Source organism: Glycine soja, chromosome 10, assembly GCF_004193775.1.
Source record: "Glycine soja cultivar W05 chromosome 10, ASM419377v2, whole genome shotgun sequence".
Lineage (NCBI taxonomy): Eukaryota > Viridiplantae > Streptophyta > Magnoliopsida > Fabales > Fabaceae > Glycine > Glycine soja.
This window is the reverse complement of record NC_041011.1, coordinates 25,051,318-25,058,103: the sequence shown is the minus strand read 5'-3', so window position 1 is coordinate 25,058,103 and position 6,786 is coordinate 25,051,318. Positions and strand designations below refer to the sequence as shown.

Genomic DNA, 6,786 nt, shown 5'->3' with positions numbered 1-6,786 from the left:
AAGTGATCTTTGACATCATCATTATATGCCTTTTTTTCTTTATTTGGCTTTAGTTGTTGGGGAATGAGAGGAGATGATCACATAGCTAGTCTCTGTCTATTTTGTATGAACTTGTTAAACAAGGAACTATGTTGTCAAAGGGTATCATCTATATTTATAACTCCCCCCACTGGATCAGCATAGGTTTAAGAAAATTTCATTGCAGTTTGTTTGACTTGTTTGGAAAAGAGTTGACTAGTTTGTTAGGCTGTAGTGTTCTGAGTGGTGGAATTTTTATGCATGTTGAAACAGAGTATGCTTTCAAGGCTGTTAAGGCCACTGAAATCACCTCAATTGGTGTCTGAGGAAAGGATTCGATTTGTGTTGTTACTTAGAAGAAGGTTCCGGTGAGTACAGAAAATAAATGGTTCTTTGATCTTTGTTTTGCTTGTGAGTATTTGTGTCCAGGATGCTTACTTTGGTATGCTCAATGCAGGATAAGCTTTTGGACAACACAAGTGTTACACACCTCTTTCCCATCACCAAGTACCTTGGTTTATTGGCTACTGGCATGACAGGTATATTTTTTTACATTAAAAATTCAATTTTTGCTTTATCATATTGGAACACCTCTTTCCAGCTGATGCTAGGGCATTGGTCCAACAAGCAACAAATGAAGCAACTGAGTTTCGCTTTACATATGGATATGAAATGCCAGTAGATGTATTAGCTAAATGGTAAGTGGTTCTATTTTTAGAAAGATATTTTGCCATCATTACTATTACTAGATGCTTATTATCATGTTTTATATCTGTTGCTCCTCCCACCGTGTTGAATATGTAGATTGCATGCTTATTTAGTAATTAGCATCTAATGCACTAAAACAGCGAAGAAACTATTTGTGCTTTCTCCTCCAAATAGGTGTTGTTAACAGATCCCACATTAGAAACCATTATGTATAATTTGTTTAGTCATATTTCATTAATTTTTAATTAAAGAAATAAACATAATAAAAAAGAGACATGTAATTCGTTCCTTATCAAAATCATTAATTTTTTTTCGATATTTTATTTTCCTTATTTTCATATTTCTCTTTAAATTTAATTTTGGTTGATAATGATTATATGACTCACAAAATGGCCTTTTGAGTATAATATAGCAATTACAATAAGTTTTTTCTTATGCATTATTTGATGAATATAAAAACTATTGGAGTTGGAAAGATTAAAAATCATAGAATAATTGAAAAGAGAAAAATCTTTTTCTGTAACTATATATCTTATGGTAGAATTAAATAGAATATAGGTTTATATATAAAGCTGAAGAGAAAACTTGGGTAGAGACAAGTGATCATAATATCAAACCTCTATGTGATTTATATTTATTGATAGTATATATTCAGGTCCAAAACCAAAACCACCTTATTATTGAAACTATTTTTAACAGAAAAATAGTGGTGCAAATAGTAATAATATTCGGTATGTCTAATAGGCATCTTATTGTAAATTTAAATATAAATATATAATCATTTTGCAATTGAGGCAGCGCAACGATGCACATAGGTCCGTCCTTGATTATTAATAATAAATACTCTCTAACTACTTATATTATTTTTAATGCATCAATACATGATTAGATGATTGAAAATAATGATATGACAGATGTGATTGAAATGAAATTGATTAACAAAATCTTGTAAAAAAATAACTTCAAGAAAATGAAGGTCTGCATCGAAAAAATCTATATCTATTGGCATGGCAAGAATCACGACATAGTTCCTGTGTAGGATCTCTAAACTCTATATTAATTTAGATTAAAAAAAATCATGCATTAAACGTCTTCTCTATAGTGTATAAACTATAAATTAATAATTAATGGGTGAGTCAATGTTCAAACATTGAACAGAATTACCATAAAATCAGTAATGTAATGACTAATGAGGTGTTGCAAATTTTTCTCCTTTTTCCTCCTCTTTAGCTGATTATCCTGGATATTTTGACAAGTGAAATATGATTTGCCTTTGATTTTTGTGTGTTTGATGAACTGAGTTTGTTTTAGGATCTTATAACATCCTGCATAAGTAAGACTTTTAATGATGGGCATGCAATATTTCTTTTTCAGTATAACTGTGACCTTATCAACATGAGTTATGGCGAAGCAACATTACTGCCAGACTATGGGTGCTGCTTTGTTGATCTTGTGAATGAGGTATTTTCTTAGACTTTCATTTTAGCTGAACACTTATATCATTTATTTGTCATTATCTATTCTTAGTTGTTATTTTGGTTGGTTTACTTCTAGGTGGTGAACAAACATCGTCTGATATTTGTGAGCAGTCCTGGTAATAAACGGCCAGGATAGAGCACTATTGGTGCACCTGGTGGTACATCTTCCAATATCATAGGTGTTGGCGCATATGTATCTCTTGCTATGGCTGCTGGTGCTCATTGTGTTGTTGAACCTCCATCTGATGGGCTTGAATACACTTTGGTATATTCACTTCTCTGAAACTTCCTCATTGATAAATTTGTTGTGTATTGTTGATCACAATGATTGAGTCAGGTCTTTTGAAACTTAACTTGTAAAATGAATTTAAGATGGGAAAACCAATTACTGATGACTTGTAATCTTATAAAAATGATGAGAAATTGAAGTGTTAATTATGCTACACTAGTTAACATCCTTACGGGAAAAACATAAATTAGAGTCCGTAGCTATTCTGTTAGAAATAAATTGGTGAGTAATTGTGGGTCTGTTTGGTTCCTGTCTCACTTTTTTGTTTGGAAAACAATTTTCTAAAACAATTCTAGAATATGTTGCAATCAATTTCTTATTTAAAATCTATTAAGTTTTGAAAGTTGTTTCCAAAACAAGTGTTTTAAAATAAATACAAAAACAGAAAGAACTGGGAGATGTCTTGTCATTCTCTTTTTCTATTTTCTTCAAATGCTTTGTTCAAGTGCTCACGGTACAAATTTTTATAAAATATAAATGTTCTCTAGGGACAAACACTTTCACATGTAGTAAAGGGACTAACAAATTTTAGAAAATATTTTTGAAAACAATAATAATGACTTATTAGTATTTATAGTTGTTAATGACAGTAATTCTAACTCCTAATTCAACCTACATTAATTAGGAAGTCTAATTATTTACAATGAATGGCCTGATTCCTGATATATTCAAGTGTTCAACATATAATTAGGAAACAATGATAATTAGCCTTACTCCCATCAAGTGCCCTCTTGAAGATATCAGCTACTTGTTAATTTTGTTTTCCAGTTCTAACATGCAGTACGCAATGGCATAAGTCTTAGCTAAATTTTATTTTGTCTTAGGAAATTTTAATCTATCAACCTATTACTTTTATTTAATCTATCATTTAAATATTTATTTTATAAATATTTTTTAATATTAATATTAATTACAATCATGCTAATATATATTATTTTTAATTATTAATATTTTTTCTGATGGGATATCATTCAGACAAAATATTAATAATTAAAAATAATGTATCTTTCAAAGATGCTTACGTAAGTACCGTTTTTTAAAGTTGTCAGCATTCTAAGACGGTGGCTTTTGACCCGTCGTTGAAAGGGTTAACTTTTTACGACGTGGGCTTCTACGACAGTCAACGACCATCGTTATATATTGTTTTTGACCGTCGTATAATAGCATTTTTTTTAGTAGTGTACTATTAGTTAACATGTGATTTATAAGCTAAATGAATAAGTCAAAAGGCAAATATTTATTCACAAAAAAAGTAGAGGAAAATGTGGGTTTATTTAGGTGGCGCTTGATTTAGCCATTTTTTGTTTTCATTTCCAAAGAAAACAAAAAAAAAAGATTGAAAATATGATTGGTTAAAATTTTGAAAACATTTTGCTTGAAAATATTTCTCAAAATAGCAGGCTCAAAACAGAAAACAAAAAATCAGCATTTCCCTTGTTATTTTTGTGAAAAGTGAAAACACGGTGGCATGATTGTAATTTTCTTCATAGCACCTCAGATGCATCCCGCACAGGACCCACACAACTATCTCTCCCTACTTTCCACTCTGCTACTCTCTTCATTAATTGAAACCCGTCGTCGTTGCCCTCATTCTTCTCCACTCCCCCTTTGCTCTACTCACGCACCGCACAAGATGATTTTGTTTTGACTATTCTTCTATTTATGTGAACTCAATTGTAATTTGATACCCACAACGAGCCAAAACAACAAAAAGAGATAATGGCAGAGAGGAAAATTTTTGGTCGGTTGCTTATCCAAAAGAGCCAAATCTTCAATTTTCATTTTTGGTGCTTATCCTCATTGTTGCATATCTAATATTTGCGCCCAACAAATGCATGCTAATATTTGTTGTTCCTAATACCCTTTTTTTTTGTGATTTAATTCCATCAAGCAAATATTCATGTGTGTCGCAACCTACCCTTCGGCGGGAGGGCGACGCGAGACTCGCGGGATGCGTGTTCCACGAAAGGAATACGCGCGGAGTCGTCACCAACGTTTATTTGAGGAAAACGTCGGAAAAACCGGAAAAGACGCGATCTACGAACTTTTAAGTAAAAGGTTCGGGAGTTGTATTTACGCACGGGGAAGGTATTAGCACCCCACACGTCCGTCCCAAGGGACAACAGCCTTTAATCGAATGTGCGAACGTGACTTTGATTTTTATGTTCCCTTTTTATGTCTTTATATCTTTTATACCCTTTTTATATTTTTCTCTTTTTGTGGTCGACGAGGGTGTTTCCCTTTGCTCCTACGTATTCCTCAATTGCGATGAGGAAATCAGACCTACGTAATTCTTTCTTATCAAGTGATTCTTTTTTTTTACTTAAGAGGTCATCATTTTAAGGCGTTGGACCTTGAAAAACGATCCATTTACTTAGTAAGAAATTGAAATGACAAACTTAACAAAACCTATTTTTGTGGACGAGCTTGACTAGGCGAGTTAATTTTAGCCTTAATTTCACTTTAGTTATTAGTCAATTCGATTAAGAATGAGAAATCCCAAAGAGAAAAACGTCCGATTGATTTTCCACTTTATTTTACTAAAAAAAGATGTTTTTTTTATTATTATATTATTTTTTACCTCTTTTTTGATTTCCAACGTGGTTACGGCACGACCGAACGGTCGGAATTCATTTTAACTGAAGTTAACGGATAATACAATTCAAACGTTCGGTGGAAATTTATTTTATTTTTAAGTTAAGCGAGAAATGACTTAAGTAAAATGGCTTAAGCACGCCAAAAGGGGGTATAAAAAGTAAATGAAATGAGAATAAAAATACACGAAACACAATGTGGACCACCATGGGTACATAGAATGAATCGCAAAGCTTGGTTCGAGGTACTTACCCATTGAAGATTGAAGAACGATGAAGAACGAATGAAGAACGTTGAAGAATGGTTGAAACCTTTGCGAAATTCTTCACGGAAAACGTTACGGAAACGTTTCGGAAGCGCCTCGGCTTAGATTTTTTTCACGGAAACAATTTTTCCAAGCAAATTCGAAAGAGAGAGAAGTGCCTAAGGGGCTGAACCCTTTTCTTCTTCACTTCCTCCCCTATTTATAGCAAAATAGGGGAGATGCTTGCCGCCCAGCTCGCCCAGGCGAGCCAGGTTGCTTCCTCCAGAAGCAACAGCCTTCTGGAGGAATCTTCTGGAGGGCCCAAGTGGGCCTGGGTGCTATTTGCACCCCCATTTTTACTAAGTACACCCCCTCTGCTTTTTTTTTTGGTGATTCTTTTTTCGTAAAGTTACGGAAACTTACGAATTTCGTAACGATACTTGTTTTCTTTCCGTAATGTTACGGAACCTTGCGGATTACATAATCATCCCCTTTTTGACTTACGGAATGTTACGGAACCTCACTAACTGTGCAACGATGCTTCCATTTGATTTCCGGTGTGTCACGGAACCTTACAGATTGTGCATCAATATTTTCTTTTGTTTTTCGGCATGTCCCGGAATTTCACGAATTGCCTAATGATGGGTGCCAAGCACCTCACAAGGACCAAAGAAAAGTCGCATGTCATCAAGCAAAGGTCCCCGGACGAAATTAGGGTATGACAATGTGTAACTTAATTTTACAATTAAACCCCCTTAATTATATTTTAAAGTTTAATTTGATCTCTTAATTATTAAAAGGTTCAATTTAGTCTTTTAATTGTTTAAAATAAAATAATTATATCCTTTTCATCATATCTATTAATTATTTAACAAAAATCGATACTTTTCAAAGCTGATGTAAAACATTGTAAATTGATTGCTTGGTAATTGATGTCAAAGACTCGATTTGGGTAAAGCCTAAGGGTTGAGGGGCTTGAGGATGTCTTTTTTACATCGGTTGTCAAGTGATCGATTTAAAAAATATAATATTTTACTTTAAATGTGTTAACAATTGGTGCAAAAAGGTATCAATTTTTGTCAAAAAAAAATTATAGATATGATGAAAAGGATATAATTATTTCATTTTATATAATTGAAGGATTAAATTCAACATTTTAATAATTGAGGAACCAAATTGATCCTTAAAATATAATTAAGGGACCAATTTTCTGTAAAATTATCATCTAGAGTATAATTTGTATTGTAAGCCAAATGGAAGAAACAATAGGTATCGTTGAGAGGAAAGGCAAGGAATCCAAATTGATTAAGCACTTGTGGCAGAGTGAAAAAATTCACCACCACTTACTAAACCATTAGTATGCAAAAGAAGTCTTTCCTTCAAATAGTCTTGCATTTTATCATTGGAAGAAGCATTATCTAGAGTTAATGAAAATATTTTCTGCTCAATCCCCC

General features: G+C 32.9%; 1 pseudogene; it reads left to right on the top strand.

Moving 5' to 3' along the window:
• The first annotated feature begins 275 nt into the window (after positions 1–275).
• On the top strand, positions 276–720 carry LOC114371554 (annotated as a pseudogene).
• Positions 721–6,786: the final 6,066 nt, after the last annotated feature.